At 42.4% G+C, this 18,580-nt stretch overlaps 1 protein-coding gene across 11 annotated transcripts in view; it reads right to left on the bottom strand.

Annotated features, from left to right (window-relative positions):
• ZNF536 (zinc finger protein 536) overlaps positions 1 to 18,580 on the bottom strand; it is an 809,539-nt gene that overhangs the window by 312,285 nt on the left and 478,674 nt on the right. The window lies entirely within an intron of this gene.

The following is an 18,580-nucleotide window of genomic DNA, read 5'->3' as shown; positions in this document are numbered from 1 at the left end:
AGTTGTAACATCATTTGCTGACAATACCCGGAGGTATCACTGTTTTTAGAAAACTATAGTCAATTTTTTTCACTTGTGTTATTAATTACATAGGTGGGGGGTATAAATGCCCCCAGGGTCTGGAATCCTTCTTTCAGCTGCGTGGTTCGCTGACACATCTTTGTATTAGGGCACAGTGTTTGTACCTTACCTGCACGTTGTACTCCATGTTTTTGCTGTTACAATATGATATCTACATTGTAGGAACTGATGGCTTACCCTAAAAAGAAATGTATTCTTTCACACCAGCTGACCTGGACTGGCCCACCAGAGAACAGGAGAATCCTCCGGTGGGCCACCACCTTCGTATATGAGCAGCACTTGGCCCAATACACTTGATTCACTATATTAAATGAATAAGATGCTGCCTTTGTCTCTACAATCAACCCAATTTATTACTATAGAATTTTGTGAATGACGATAAAATCATATTTGCATGTTCCTGAAAAGTGGGGGGGGATGTCACTGGTCGGCCCTTGGCACCCCAGTCCGACCAGGAAAACAATTCTACCACAAACCTCTACTGTAATTTTCTTTTTTTCCTGAATAGGTGTTAAGTGCACAGTCACAAGACAACTAAGCTTCTCGTAAAGATGGGAAATATATTGTAGAGGTAAATAAAAATCCGCACCATGGAACTATGTGGAAATACAAAATTATTTTGTTCTATATTTTAAGCTTCAAGTTTGATTGTCGCTGACCCTCCAATGGAAAAAATCCCCCTTTCTGTATTCTCTATTAGACATTTCCCTGTTGATTTTTTGGTTTTCTGCCGAGACAAACTGGCTCTGATGGATCTCTCTCTCCATCTAGTTGATCTCCTGTTATAGTTTTTTGAAGCTGGACCCAAAGAGGTCTGCTAACTACTGGATGTGTTTTCTCCATGAAGGACATTTATCAACTATCTACAGCACACATGTCAAACTTTGGCTCATAACGTGTTTATATTTGGCCAGCGATGCCCCCCCACCCCCATCATACTATATAGAGGAAAATGTGAAGCCATTATTCTGTATGGAGGACTATCTGGTGCCCATAATACTGTATGGAGGACTATGTGGGGCCCATTATTCTGTATGGAGGACTATGTGTGGCCCATTATTCTGTATGGAGGACTATGTGGGCCAATATAATGTATGGAGGACTATGTGGGGCCATTATACTGTATGGAGGACTATGTGGGCCCATTATACTGTATGAAGGACTATGTGGGGCCATTATACTGTATGGAGGACTATGTGGGCCCATTATACTGTATAAAGGACTGTGTAGGGGCCCATTATACTGTATGGAGTACTATGTGGTGCCCATTATTCTGTATGGAGGACTATCTGGTGCCCATAATACTGTATGGAGGACTATGTGGGGCCCATTATTCTGTATGGAGGACTATGTGTGGCCCATTATTCTGTATGGAGGACTATGTGGGCCAATATAATGTATGGAGGACTATGTGGGGCCATTATACTGTATGGAGGACTATGTGGGCCCATTATACTGTATGAAGGACTATGTGGGGCCATTATACTGTATGGAGGACTATGTGGGCCCATTATACTGTATAAAGGACTGTGTAGGGGCCCATTATACTGTATGGAGTACTATGTGGTGCCCATTATTCTGTATGGAGGACTATCTGGTGCCCATAATACTGTATGGAGGACTATGTGGGGCCCATAATACTGTATGGAGGACTATGTGGAGCCATAATACTGTATGGAGGACTATGTGTGGCCCATTATTCTGTATGGAGGACTATGTGGGCCAATATACTGGATGCAGGACTATGTGGGGCCATTATACTGTATGGAGGACTATGTGGGGCCATTATACTGTATAGAGGACTATGTTGGGCCCATTATACTGTATGGAGGACTATGTGGGCCCATTATTCTGCATGGAGGACTATGTGGGGCCCACTATTCAGTATGGAGAACTATGTGGGGCCCATTATTCTGTATGGAGGACTATGTGGGGTCCATAATATTGCATGGAGGACTATTTGGGGCCCATTATTCTGTATGGAGCACTATGTTGGGCCATTATAATAATAATAATAATAATAATAATATATTCTGTATGTAGGACTATGTGGGGCCCATTATACTGTATGGAGGACTATGTGGGGCCCATTATACTGTATGGAGGACTATGTGGGGCCCATTATACTGTATGGAGAACTATGTGGGATCCATTATACTGTATTAAGGATTATGTGTGGCCCATTATACTGTATAGAGGACTATGTGAAGCCATTATACTGTATGGAGGATTATGTGAAGCCATTATACTGTATGGAGGACTATGTGAAGCCATCATACTGTATGAAGGACTATGTGGGGCCCATTATTCTCTTTGGAGAACTATGTGGGCCCATTATTCTGTATGGAGGACTATGTGGGGCCCATTATACAGTATGGAGGACTATGTGGGGCCCATTATTCTGTATGCAGGACTATGTGGGGCCCATTATACTGTATTAAGGACTATGTGGGGTCCATTATACTGTATGGAGGACTATGTGGGGCCTATTATACTGTATTAAGGACTATGTGGGGTCCATTATACTGTATGCAGGATTATGTGGGCCCATTATACTGTATGGAGGACTATGTGGGGCCCATTATTCTGTATGGAGGAATATGTCGAGCCATTATACTGTATGGAGGACTATCTGGTGCCCATAATACTGTATGGAGGACTATGTGGGGCCCATTATTCTGTATGGAGGACTATGTGTGGCCCATTATTCTGTATGGAGGACTATGTGGGCCAATATAATGTATGGAGGACTATGTGGGGCCATTATACTGTATGGAGGACTATGTGGGCCCATTATACTGTATGAAGGACTATGTGGGGCCATTATACTGTATGGAGGACTATGTGGGCCCATTATACTGTATAAAGGACTGTGTAGGGGCCCATTATACTGTATGGAGTACTATGTGGTGCCCATTATTCTGTATGGAGGACTATCTGGTGCCCATAATACTGTATGGAGGACTATGTGGGGCCCATAATACTGTATGGAGGACTATGTGGAGCCATAATACTGTATGGAGGACTATGTGTGGCCCATTATTCTGTATGGAGGACTATGTGGGCCAATATACTGGATGCAGGACTATGTGGGGCCATTATACTGTATGGAGGACTATGTGGGGCCATTATACTGTATAGAGGACTATGTTGGGCCCATTATACTGTATGGAGGACTATGTGGGCCCATTATTCTGCATGGAGGACTATGTGGGGCCCACTATTCAGTATGGAGAACTATGTGGGGCCCATTATTCTGTATGGAGGACTATGTGGGGTCCATAATATTGCATGGAGGACTATTTGGGGCCCATTATTCTGTATGGAGCACTATGTTGGGCCATTATAATAATAATAATAATAATAATAATAATATATTCTGTATGTAGGACTATGTGGGGCCCATTATACTGTATGGAGGACTATGTGGGGCCCATTATACTGTATGGAGGACTATGTGGGGCCCATTATACTGTATGGAGAACTATGTGGGATCCATTATACTGTATTAAGGATTATGTGTGGCCCATTATACTGTATAGAGGACTATGTGAAGCCATTATACTGTATGGAGGATTATGTGAAGCCATTATACTGTATGGAGGACTATGTGAAGCCATCATACTGTATGAAGGACTATGTGGGGCCCATTATTCTCTTTGGAGAACTATGTGGGCCCATTATTCTGTATGGAGGACTATGTGGGGCCCATTATACAGTATGGAGGACTATGTGGGGCCCATTATTCTGTATGCAGGACTATGTGGGGCCCATTATACTGTATTAAGGACTATGTGGGGTCCATTATACTGTATGGAGGACTATGTGGGGCCTATTATACTGTATTAAGGACTATGTGGGGTCCATTATACTGTATGCAGGATTATGTGGGCCCATTATACTGTATGGAGGACTATGTGGGGCCCATTATTCTGTATGGAGGAATATGTCGAGCCATTATACTGTATGGAGGACAATGTGGTGCCCATTATACTGTATGAAGGACTATGTGGAGCCCATTGTACTGTATGGATGACTATGGGGGGCCATTATACTGTATGTAGGACTATGTGGGGCCCATTATTCTGTATGCAGGACTATGTGGGGCCCATTATACTGTATTAAGGACTATGTGGGGTCCATTATACTGTATGGAGGAATATGTCGAGCCATTATACTGTATGGAGGACAACATGGTGCCCATTATACTGTATGTAGGACTATGTGGGGCCCATTATACTGTATCGATGACTATGTGGGGCCATTATACTGTATTAAGGATTATGTGTGGCCCATTATACTGTGTAGAGGACTATGTGCGGTCATTATTCTGTATGGAGGACTATGTGGGGCGATTATTCTGTATGGAGGACTATGTGGGACCCATTATTCTGTATGGAGGACTATGTGGGGCCCATTATTCTGTATGGAGGAATATGTCGAGCCATTATGCTGCATGGAGGACAATATGGTGCCCATTATACTGTATGTAGGACTATGTGGGGCCCATTATACTGTATCGATGACTATATGGGGCTATTATAATGTATTAAGGATTATGTGTGGCCCATTATACTGTGTAGAGGACTATGTGCGGTCACTATTCTGTATGGAGGACTATGTGGGGCGATTATTCTGTATGGAGGACAATGTGGGGCCATTATACTATATGGAGGACTATGTGGGGCCATTATACTGTATGGAGGACTATGTGGGACCTATTATTCTTTATGGAGAACTATGTGGGCCCATTATTCTGTATGTAGGACTATTTGAGGCAATTATACTGTATGCAGGACTATGTGGGGCCCATTATACTGTATTAAGGATTATGTGGGGTCCATTATACTGTATGGAGGACTATGTGGGGCCCATTATTCTGTATGGAGGAATATGTGGAGCCATTATACTGTATGGAGGACTATGTGGTGCCCATTATACTGTATGGATGACTATGTGGGGACATTATACTGTATGTAGGACTATGTGGGGCCCATTATATTGTATGGAGGACTATGTGGGATTCATTATACTGTATTAAGGATTATGTGTGGCCCATTATACTGTGTAGAGGACTATGTGATGCCATTATACTGTATGGAGGACTATGTGGGGCCATTATTCTTTATGGAGGACTATGTGGAGCCATTATACTGTATGGAGGACCATGTGGGGCCGATTATTCTGTATGGAGGACTATATGGGGGCCCACTATACTGTATGGAGGACTATGTGGGGCCCATTATACTGTATGGAGGACTATGTGGGGTCCATTATTCTGTAAGGAGGATTATATGGGGCTCATTATACTGTATGAAGGACTGTATAGGGCCCATTACTCTGTATGGAGTACTATGTGGGGCCCATTATACTGTATGAAGGACTGTATAGGGCCCATTACTCTGTATGGAGGACTATGTGGGGCCCATTATTCTGTATGGAGTACTATGTGGGGCCCATTATACTGTATGAAGGACTGTGTAGGGCCCATTATTCTGTATGGAGGACTATGTGGGGCCCATTATACTCTATGGAGGACTATGTGGGATCCATTATAATGTATTAAGGATTATGCGTGGCCCATTATACTGTATGGAGGACTATGTGCGGTCATTATTCTGTATGAAGAACTATGTGGGCCCATTATTCTGTATGGAGGACTATGTGGGGCCCATTATACTGTATTGAGGACTAGGAGAAGCCATTATACTGTATGGAGCACTATGTGAAGCCATTATACTGTATGGAGGACTATGTGAAGCCATTATACTGTATGGAGGACTAAGTGTGGTCATTATTCGGTATGAAGAACTATGTGGGCCCATTATTCTGTATGGAGGACTATGTGGGGCCCATTATACTGTATGGAGGACTATGTGAAGCCATTATACTGTGTGGAGGACTATGTGGGTCTCATTATTCTGTATGGAGGACTATGTGTGGCCCATTATTCTTTATGGAGGACAATGTGGGGCCAATTATATTGTAGGAGGACTATGTGGGGCCCATTGTATGGAGGACTATGTGTGGTCCATAATACTGTATGGAGCACTATGTGGGGCCCATTATAGTGTATAGAGGATCATGTGGGCCCATTATTCTGTATGGAGGAATATGTGGGGCTATTTTACTGTATGGAGGACTATGTGGGGCCATTATTCTGTATGGAGCACTATGTGGGGCCATTATACTGTATGGAGGACTATGCAGTGCCCATTATACTCTATGGAGGACTATGTGGGATCCATTATACTGTATTAAGGATTATGTGTGGCCCATTATACTGTATGAAGGACTATGTGCGGTCATTATTCTGTATGAAGAACTATGTGGGCCCATTATTCTGTATGGAGGACTATGTGGGGCCCATTATACTGTATGGAAGACTATGTGAAGCCATTATACTGTGTGGAGGACTATGTGGGTCTCATTATTCTGTATGGAGGACTATGTGAGGCCCATTATTCTTTATGGAGGACTATGTGGGGCCCATTATATTGTAGGAGGACTATGTGGGGCCCATTATACTGTATGGAGGACTATGTGTGGTCCATAATACTGTATGGAGCACTATGTGGGGCCCATTATACTGTATAGAGGATCATGTGGGCCCATTATACTGTATGGAGGATTATGTGTGGCCATTATTCTGTATCGAGGACTATGTGGGGCAATCATTCTGTATAGAGGACTACGTGGGGACATTTTTCTGTATGGAGGGCCATTTTTCTGTATGGAGGACTATGTGGGGCCCATTATTCTGTATGGAGGACTATGTGGGGCCCATTCTTCTGTATGGAGAACTATGTGGGGCCCATTACTCGGCATGGAGAACTATGTGGGGCCCATTATAGTGTATCGAGGACTATATGGGCCACTTATACTGTATGAAAGACTGTGTAGTGCCCATTATACTGTATGGAGGATTATGTGGGGCCCATTATACTGTATGGAGGACTGTGTAGGGCCCATTATACTGTATGGAGGACTATGTGGGGCCCATTATACGGTATGGAGGACTATGTGGAGCCCATTATTCTGTATGGAGGACTATGTGGAGCCCATTATTCTGTATGGAGGACTATGTGGGGCCATTGTCCTGTATGGAGCACTATGTGGAGCCCATTATACTGTATGTAAGACTATGTGTGGCCCATTATACTGTATGGAGGACAATGTGGGGCCATTTTATTGTATGGAGTACTATGTGGGGCCCATTATTCTGTATAGAGGACTATGTGGGGCCCATTATTCTATATGGAGGACTATGTGGATCCATTATACTGTATGGAGGACTATGTGGGGCCCATTATTCTGTATGTAGGACTATGTGGAGCCATTATACTGTATGGAGGACAATGTGGGGCCATTTTACTGTATGGAGGACTATGTGGGGCCCATTATTCTGTATAGAGGACTATGTGGGGCCCATTATTCTATATAGAGGACTATGTGGGGCCATTATACTGTATGGAGGACTATATGGGCCAATTATACTGTATGGAAGACTGTGTAGGGCCCATTATACTGAATGGAGGATTATGTGGGGCCCATTATACTGTATGGAGGACTGTGTAGGGCCCATTATACTGTATGGAGGACTATCTGGGGCCCATTATACTGTACGGTGGACTATGTGGGGCCCATTATTCTGTATGTAGGACTATTTGAGGCAATTATACTGTATGCAGGACTATGTGGGGCCCATTATACTGTATTAAGGATTATGTGGGGTCCATTATACTGTATGCAGGACTATGTGGGGCCCATTATTCTGTATGGAGGAATATGTGGAGCCATTATACTGTAAGGAGGACTATGTGGTGCCCATTATACTGTATGGATGACTATGTGGGGACATTATACTGTATGTAGGACTATGTGGTGCCCATTATACTGTATGTAGGACTATGTGGGGCCCATTATACGGTATGGAGGACTATGTGGGGCCCATTATTCTATATGGAGGACTATGTGGGGCCATTATACTGTATGGAGGACTATGTGGGGCCCATTATGCTGTATGGATGACTATGTGGGGACATTATACTGTATGTAGGACTATGTGGGGCCCATTATTCTATATAGAGGACTATGTGGGGCCATTATACTGTATGGAGGACTATGTGGGGCCCATTATTCTATATGGAGGACTATGTGGAGCCATTATACTGTATGGAGGACTATGTGGGGCCCATAATTCTGAATGGAGGACTATGTGGAGCCATTGTACTGTATGGAGTACTATGTGGGACCTATTATTCTGTATGGAGAACTATGTGGGCCCATTATTCTGTATGGAGGACTATGTGGGGCCCATTATACATTATGGTGGACTATGTGAAGCCATCATACTGTATGGAGGACTATGTGGGGCCATTATATTGTATAGAGGACTATGTTGGGCCCATTATACTGTATGGAGGACTATGTGGGCCCATTATTCTGCATGGAGGACTATGTGGGGCCCACTATTCAGTATGGAGAACTATGTGGGGGACAATATTCTGTATGGAGGACTATGTGGGGCCATTATACTGTATGGAGGACTATGTGGGGCCCATTATACTGTATGGATGACTATGTGGGGACATTATACTGTATGTAGGACTATGTGGGGCCCATTATACTGTATGTAGGACTATGTGGGGCCCATTATACGGTATGGAGGACTATGTGGGGCCCATTATTCTATATGGAGGACTATGTGGGGCCATTATACTGTATGGAGGACTATGTGGGGCCCATTATTCTATATGGAGGACTATGTGGAGCCATTATACTGTATGGAGGACGATGTGGGGCCCATAATTCTGAATGGAGGACTATGTGGAGCCATTGTACTGTATGGAGTACTATGTGGGACCTATTATTCTGTATGGAGAACTATGTGGGCCCATTATTCTGTATGGAGGACTATGTGGGGCCCATTATACATTATGGTGGACTATGTGAAGCCATCATACTGTATGGAGGACTATGTGGGGCCATTATACTGTATAGAGGACTATGTTGGGCCCATTATACTGTATGGAGGACTATGTGGGCCCATTATTCTGCATGGAGGACTATGTGGGGCCCACTATTCAGTATGGAGAACTATGTGGGGCCCATTATTCTGTATGGAGGACTATGTGGGGTCCATAATATTGCATGGAGGACTATTTGGGGCCCATTATTCTGTATGGAGCACTATGTTGGGCCATTATAATAATAATAATAATAATAATAATATATTCTGTATGTAGGACTATGTGGGGCCCATTATACTGTATGGAGGACTATGTGGGGCCCATTATACTGTATGGAGGACTATGTGGGGCCCATTATACTGTATGGAGAACTATGTGGGATCCATTATACTGTATTAAGGATTATGTGTGGCCCATTATACTGTATAGAGGACTATGTGAAGCCATTATACTGTATGGAGGATTATGTGAAGCCATTATACTGTATGGAGGACTATGTGAAGCCATCATACTGTATGAAGGACTATGTGGGGCCCATTATTCTCTTTGGAGAACTATGTGGGCCCATTATTCTGTATGGAGGACTATGTGGGGCCCATTATACAGTATGGAGGACTATGTGGGGCCCATTATTCTGTATGCAGGACTATGTGGGGCCCATTATACTGTATTAAGGACTATGTGGGGTCCATTATACTGTATGGAGGACTATGTGGGGCCCATTATACTGTATGTAGGACTATGTGGGGTCCATTATACTGTATGCAGGATTATGTGGGCCCATTATACTGTATGGAGGACTATGTGGGGCCCATTATTCTGTATGGAGGAATATGTCGAGCCATTATACTGTATGGAGGACAATGTGGTGCCCATTATACTGTATGAAGGACTATGTGGAGCCCATTGTACTATACGGATGACTATGTGGGGCCATTATACTGTATGTAGGACTATGTGGGGCCCATTATTCTGTATGCAGGACTATGTGGGGCCCATTATACTGTATTAAGGACTATGTGGGGTCCATTATACTGTATGGAGGAATATGTCGAGCCATTATACTGTATGGAGGACAACATGGTGCCCATTATACTGTATGTAGGACTATGTGGGGCCCATTATACTGTATTGATGACTATGTGGGGCCATTATACTGTATTAAGGATTATGTGTGGCCCATTATACTGTGTAGAGGACTATGTGCGGTCATTATTCTGTATGGAGGACTATGTGGGGCGATTATTCTGTATGGAGGACTATGTGGGACCCATTATTCTGTATGGAGGACTATGTGGGGCCCATTATTCTGTATGGAGGAATATGTCGAGCCATTATGCTGCATGGAGGACAATATGGTGCCCATTATACTGTATGTAGGACTATGTGGGGCCCATTATACTGTATCGATGACTATGTGGGGCCATTATACTGTATTAAGGATTATCTGTGGCCCATTATACTGTGTAGAGGACTATGTGCGGTCATTATTCTGTATGGAGGACTATGTGGGGCGATTATTCTGTATGGAGGACAATGTGGGGCCATTATACTATATGGAGGACTATGTGGGGCCATTATACTGTATGGAGGACTATGTGGGACATATTATTCTTTATGGAGAACTATGTGGGCCCATTATTCTGTATGTAGGACTATTTGAGGCAATTATACTGTATGCAGGACTATGTGGGGCCCATTATACTGTATTAAGGATTATGTGGGGTCCATTATACTGTATGGAGGACTATGTGGGGCCCATTATTCTGTATGGAGGAATATGTGGAGCCATTATACTGTAAGGAGGACTATGTGGTGCCCATTATACTGTATGGATGACTATGTGGGGACATTATACTGTATGTAGGACTATGTGGGGCCCATTATACTGTATGTAGGACTATGTGGGGCCCATTATACTGTATGTAGGACTATGTGGGGCCCATTATACGGTATGGAGGACTATGTGGGGCCCATTATTCTATATGGAGGACTATGTGGGGCCATTATACTGTATGGAGGACTATGTGGGGCCCATTATACTGTATGGATGACTATGTGGGGACATTATACTGTATGTAGGACTATGTGGGGCCCATTATACTGTATGTAGGACTATGTGGGGCCCATTATACGGTATGGAGGACTATGTGGGGCCCATTATTCTATATGGAGGACTATGTGGGCCATTATACTGTATGGAGGACTATGTGGGGCCTATTATTCTATATGGAGGACTATGTGGAGCAATTATATTGTATGCAGGACTATGTGGGGCCCATAATTCTGAATGGAGGACTATGTGGAGCCATTGTACTGTATGGAGTACTATGTGGGACCTATTATTCTGTATGGAGCACTGTGTGGGCCCATTATTCTGTATGGAGGACTATGTGGGGCCCATTATACATTATGGTGGACTATGTGAAGCCATCATACTGTATGGAGGACTATGTGGGGCCCATTATTCTATATGGAGGACTATGTGGGGCCATTATACTGTATGGAGGACTATGTGGGGCCCATTATTCTGTATGGAGGAATATGTGGAGCCATTATACTGTATGGAGGACTATGTGGTGCCCATTATACTGTATGGATGACTATGTGGGGACATTATACTGTATGTAGGACTATGTGGGGCCCATTATACTGTATGGAGGACTATGTGGGATCCATTATACTGTATTAAGGATTATGTGTGGCCCATTATACTGTGTAGAGGACTATGTGATGCCATTATAATGTATGGAGGACTATGTGGGGCCATTATTCTGTATGGAGGACTATGTGGAGCCATTATACTGTATGGAGGACTATGTGGGGCCCATTATTCTGTATGGAGGTCTATATGGGGGCCCATTGTACTGTATGGAGGACTATGTGGGGCCCATTATACTGTATGGAGGACTATGTGGGGTCCATTATTCTGTAAGGAGGATTATATGGGGCTCATTATACTGTATGAAGGACTGTATAGGGCCCATTATTCTGTATGGAGTACTATGTGGGGCCATTATACTGTATGGAGGACTATGAGGTGCCCATTATACTCTATGGAGGACTATGTGGGATCCATTATACTGTATTAAGGATTATGTGTGGCCCATTATACTGTATGGAGGACTATGTGCGGTCATTATTCTGTATGAAGAACTATGTCGGCCCATTATTCTGTATGGAGGACTATGTGGGGCCCATTATACTGTATGGAGGACTAGGAGAAGCCATTATACTGTATGGAGCACTATGTGAAGCCATTATACTGTATGGAGGACTAAGTGCAGTCATTATTCTGTATGAAGAACTATGTGGGCTCATTATTCTGTATGGAGGACTATGTTGGGCCCATTATACTGTATGGAGGGCTATGTGAAGCCATTATACTGTGTGGAGGACTATGTGGGTCTCATTATTCTGAATAGAGGACTATGTGTGGCCCATTATTCTTTATGGAGGACTATGTGGGGCCCATTATATTGTATGGAGGACTATGTGGGGCCCATTATACTGTATGGAGGACTATGTGTGGTCCATAATACTGTATGGAGCACTATGTGGGGCCCATTATAGTGTATAGCGTATCATGTGGGCCCATTATTCTGTATGGAGGACTATGTGGGGCTATTTTACTGTATGGAGGACTATGTAGGGCCATTATTCTGTATGGAGCACTATGTGAGGTCTATTATTCTGACAGTATGGAAGACTATGTGGGGCCCATTATACTGTATAGAGGACTATGTGGGCCAATTATACTGTATGGAGGATTATGTGGGGCCATTATTCTGTATCGAGGACTATGTGGGGCAATCATTCTGTATAGAGGACTATGTGGGGCCATTTGTCTGTATGGAGGGCCATTTTTCTGTATGGAGGACTATGTGGGGCCCATTATTCTGTATGGAGGACTATGTGGGGCCCATTATTCTGTATAGAGAACTATGTGGGGCCCATTATTCGGCATGGAGAACTATGTGGGGCCCATTATAGTGTATTGAGGACTATATGGGCCAATTATACTGTATGAAAGACTGTGTAGGGCCCATTATACTGTATGGAGGATTATGTGGGGCCCATTATACTGTATGGAGGACTATGTGGGGCCCATTATACTGTATGGAGGACTATGTGGAGACCATTATTCTGTATGGAGTACTATGTGGAGCCCATTATTCTGTATGGAGGACTATGCGGGGCCATTGTCCTGTATGGAGCACTACGTGGGGCCCATGATACTGTATGTAAGACTATGTGTGGCCCATTATACTGTATGGAGGACAACGTGGGGCCATTTTACTGTATGGAGGACTATGTGGGGCCCATTATTCTGTATAGAGGACTATGTGGGGCCCATTATTCTATATGGAGGACTATGTGGAGCCATTATACTGTATGGAGGACTATGTGGGGCCCATTATTCTGTATGTATGACTTTGTGGAGCCATTATACTGTATGGAGGACAATGTGGGGCCATTTTACTGTATGGAGGACTATGTGGGGCCCATTATTCTGTATAGAGGACTATGTGGGGCCCATTATTCTATATGGAGGACTATGTGGGGCCATTATACTGTATGGAGGACTATGTGGGGCCCATTATTCTATATGGAGGACAATGTGGAGCCATTATTGTGTATGGAGGACTATGTGGGGCCCATTATTCTGTATGGAGGACTATGTGGGGCCCATTATTCTATATGGAGGACTATGTGGGGCCATTATACTGTATGGAGGACTATGTGGGGCCCATTATTCTGTATGGAGGAATATGTGGAGCCATTATACTGTATGGAGGACTATGTGGTGCCCATTATACTGTATGGATGACTATGTGGGGACATTATACTGTATGTAGGACTATGTGGGGCCCATTATACTGTATGGAGGACTATGTGGGATCCATTATACTGTATTAAGGATTATGTGTGGCCCATTATACTGTGTAGAGGACTATGTGGTGCCATTATAATGTATGGAGGACTATGTGGGGCCATTATTCTGTATGGAGGACTATGTGGGGCCATTATTCTGTATGGAGGACTATGTGGAGCCATTATACTGTATGGAGGACTATGTGGGGCCCATTATTCTGTATGGAGGACTATATGGGGGCCCATAGTACTGTATGGAGGACTATGTGGGGCCCATTATTCTGTATGGAGGACTATGTGGGGTCCATTATACTGTATGGAGGACTATGTGGGGTCCATTATTCTGTAAAGAGGATTATATGGGGCTAATTATACTGTATGAAGGACTGTATAGGGCCCATTATTCTGTATGGAGTACTATGTGGGGCCCATTATACTGTATGAAGGACTGTGTAGGGCCCATTATTCTGTATGGAGGACTATGTGAGGTCATTATACTGTATGTAGGACTATGCGGTGCCCATTATACTCTATGGAGGACTATGTGGGATCCATTATACTGTATTAAGGAAGGATTATGTGTGGCCCATTATACTATATGGAGGACTATGTGCGGTCATTATTCTGTATCAAGAACTATGTGGGCCCATTATTCTGTGTGGAGGACTATGTGGGGCCCATTATACTGTATGGAGGACTAGGAGAAGCCATTATACTGTATGGAGCACTATATGAAGCCATTATACTGTATGTAGGACTAAGTGCGGTCATTATTCTGTATGAAGAACTATGTGGGCCCATTATTCTGTATGGAGGACTATGTGGGGCCTATTATACTGTATGGAGGACTATATGAAGCCATTATACTGTATGGAGGACTAAGTGCTGTCACTATTCTGTATGGAGGACTATACGGGACCCATTATATTGTATGGAGCACTATGTGGGGCCCATTATAGTGTATAGAGGATCATGTGGGCACATTATTCTGTATGGAGGACTATGAGGGCCCATTATACTCTATAGAGGACTATGTGCAGCCATTATACTGTATGGAGGACTATGTGGGGCCATTATTCTGTATGGAGGACTATGTGGGGCCCATTATTCTGTATGGAGGACTATGTGGGGCCCATTTTAGTGTATGAAGGACTATATGGGCCCATTATACTGTATGAAGGACTATGTGGGGCCCATTATACTGTATGGAGGACTATGGGGGGCCCTTTATACTGTATGGAGGACTATGTGGTGCCCATTATACTGTATGGAGGACTATGTGGAGCCCATTATTCTGTATGGAGCACTATGTGGAGCCCATTATACTGTATGGAGGATAATGTGGGGCCATTATTCTGTATGGAGGACTATGTGGGGTCCATTATTCTGTATGGAGGACTATGTGGAGCCATTATACTGTATGGAGGACTATGTGGGGCCCATTATACTGTATGGTGGACTATGTGGGGCCCATTATACTCTATGTAAGACTATGTGGGGTCCATTATAGTGTATGGAGGACTATATGGGCCCATTATACTGTATGAAAGACTGTGTAGGGCTCATTATACTGTATGGAGGACTATGTGGGGCCCATTATACTGTATGAAGGACTGTGTAGGGCCCATTATACTGTATGCAGCACTATGTGGGGCCATTATACTGCATGGAGGACTATGTTTGGCCCATTATACTGTATGGAGGACTATGTGGGGCCCATTATACTGTATGAAGGACTATGTGGAGCCCATTATTCTGTATGGAGGACTATGTGGGGCCATTGTCCTGTAGGGAGGACTATATGGGGCCCATTATACTGTATGGAGGACTATGTGGGGCCCATTATACTGTATGTAAGGCTATGTGGGGTCCATTATACTGTATGGAGGACAATGTGGGGCCATTATACTGTATGGAGGACTATGTGGAGCCATTATACTGTATGGAGGACTATGCGGGGCCCATTATTCTGTATGGAGGACTATGTGGGGCCCATTATTCCGTATGGAGGACTATGTGGAGCCCATTATACAGTGTAGAGGGTCGTGTGGGGATCACAGTTGGGGCATCATACTTTGCTGTGGGGATACATTAGGGTCATCATACCATGCATGTGGAGGGTACTGTGGGGGTATCATACTCTGTTTAGGGTGGCACTTTTGTTGGCACCATACTTCATTATCTGTATTTATCAATTCAAGGTTTTTATCCTTTCTTATTACATATTAGATACTAATTAATATATATTAAGGTTGGCCCGTGACTTTGTCCAAGTTTTTTATTTTGTGTATTTGAATTTGACATCCCTGATCTACAGGATGAATGATAAATAATCTCTTGGACCCCCATGATTACTAGACAGGACCCCCATGATTACTAGACAGGAGGTTCCAAACCCTCATTCTCTCTCACTGTGGTCAAAAATAAGGTGGAGGCGCATACGCACTGATGCTCCATTCAGTCATTGGGCACAGTATAGCTCTCCACTACCTTTGTCAGTCACACATGAAGGGGATTCAGGACCTTTGTTTCAGTGGTCTATATACACCAAAAAGCTGACATGAAGGGGATTCAGGACCTTTGTTTCAGTGGTCTATATACACCAAAAAGCTGACATGAAGGGGATTCAGGACCTTTGTTTCAGTGGTCTATATACACCAAAAAGCTGACATGAAGGGGATTCAGGACCTTTGTTTCAGTGGTCTATATACACCAAAAAGCTGGGGCCCTCCGTTATTAGGAACATATCACTTACCCTATTAAAGAAGGTTTTTGCCTTCATGAGACACACACGTTTATTGAATTATGATGATGTTTCGAGAGGGAGCCTACAAGTGTCCACGCTGCAAGATTCAGTCTCCGTGGCCACATTCAGCTCTGAGAGATGATTGCCAGCAACATCCACAATGAGCCCCCCATTACCGGTATAACAACATCCAAAACGTCCCCTCAGAAATCACCTTGTGCCCTCCTTCCCTTGGAGGCGGTATACTTATATCCAGAGGTTCCCATCTTGCATCGAGCACACTCACTGCACTATTTTATCCAGCTGCATGCACACCTCTAACTCCAGCCTGCCATATTTATCCCCACCACCTGTATGTGTCCCCCGATCAGCCCCTCAGTGCAGGACTACTCACAAAAGTCACCATCTGGAGACCTCGGACCAGGTGCTAATGCTGCAAGCTGGCTGACTCCTGCGAGACACATATCGCAGGCCTGCAAGCCACATGTGGCTCTCAAGCTACGAGCTCTACTGTGAGGAAGAAAGAGGATTTGGGACTTCCGTTTCACTGAACAGTTGGTGCACCCAGTAGTTGGTCACTTAATGCTTCGGTTATCTTCATTAGACAACCCCTTTAAAGAGTAACTAAACTTTTACTATTTAAATTTAATTATTTATCAACCTATTAATCTTGGAAGTAACCTCCATTACCGTCTTTTGCATCATATTCTCTCAAAACACCTTGCTAAGAGTACGGTTTTAAATGGCTAGATCGTACTCTTTTAGAAGCAGCTTTGAATTGCTGCTCAAACAAGAATCTGTGCTCAAACACTATCTACAAATTCTCTCACTGTCTGAGCATGGGGGGGAGGGGAGAAGCTCACACAGGTAAAGTGTTTGTAAGTAGTGTTTCAGTATGTTTGTTGCTAGAGCAGCAGTTCAAAGCAACTTCTAAATGAGCAGTTAAAATGAGCTCTTTCAAAATGATATTTAGGAGAGGGAGAAGCAAATAAAGGTAATAGAATAGTATATTTTGATACTTGGTTTGGAGGTGAATCACTAGAGTTTGGGACCATCCTGATTGGGAACACCTTGACGCGGTGGGATGAATTTTACCCTTTTTTGATAAAAAAAAAAAGTGTGTCACTATTTATCTACTTACTGCAGCATGTCTATACAATATGTTTTTATTCTAGGTTTTATTTGTTGATGTCCACAGCGTATTATGTGCAACTGCATATTACACTTATACGAACAGCTGTGCCGGCCCTTGTTTTTGTTTTTTCATTAATGTATAGAGTATATTACGAAGATTCATAACTTTGCAAGGACTGGTCAATAATATATATATTTATATATATATGCGCATGTATGTATGTGTGTATATATATATATTTTTTTATAATATATATAAATAATATACAGTATAGTGTGTGTGTGTATGTGTGTGTGTGCGTATATATATATATATTTTTTTATTATTTATATATTTTTAAATAATTGATATATAAAAATAATATATAATGTGTGTATATATACTGTATATATATATATATTTTTTATATATATAAATATATGTGTGTGTGTATATATATATATAAACATATATATATATATAAAATAAATATAAATAAAAATAATTAAATATATATATATAATTTTATTTATATTTTACATTTTATAAAATATAAATAAAAATATAAAAATACTAGAAAAATATGTAAAAAAATATGTAAAAAATATATTTTTAAATGTAGATTTATTTTTAATAAATATATATAGATCTATTAAAATAATTATACATTTAAAAAATATCTAAATGTATTTTTTATTTTATATTTATTTTTAACATATATATATATATATATATATATATATATATACAGTATATTAAAAAATATATTTTTTTGTTAGTAATATTTTTTAA

The sequence above is a fragment of the Phyllobates terribilis genome, unplaced genomic scaffold (assembly GCF_046119375.1).
Source record: "Phyllobates terribilis strain yellow unplaced genomic scaffold, ASM4611937v1 Scaffold_14__1_contigs__length_39327217, whole genome shotgun sequence".
Taxonomy (NCBI): Eukaryota; Metazoa; Chordata; class Amphibia; order Anura; family Dendrobatidae; genus Phyllobates; species Phyllobates terribilis.
This window is presented reverse-complemented; position numbering and strand designations above follow the sequence as displayed.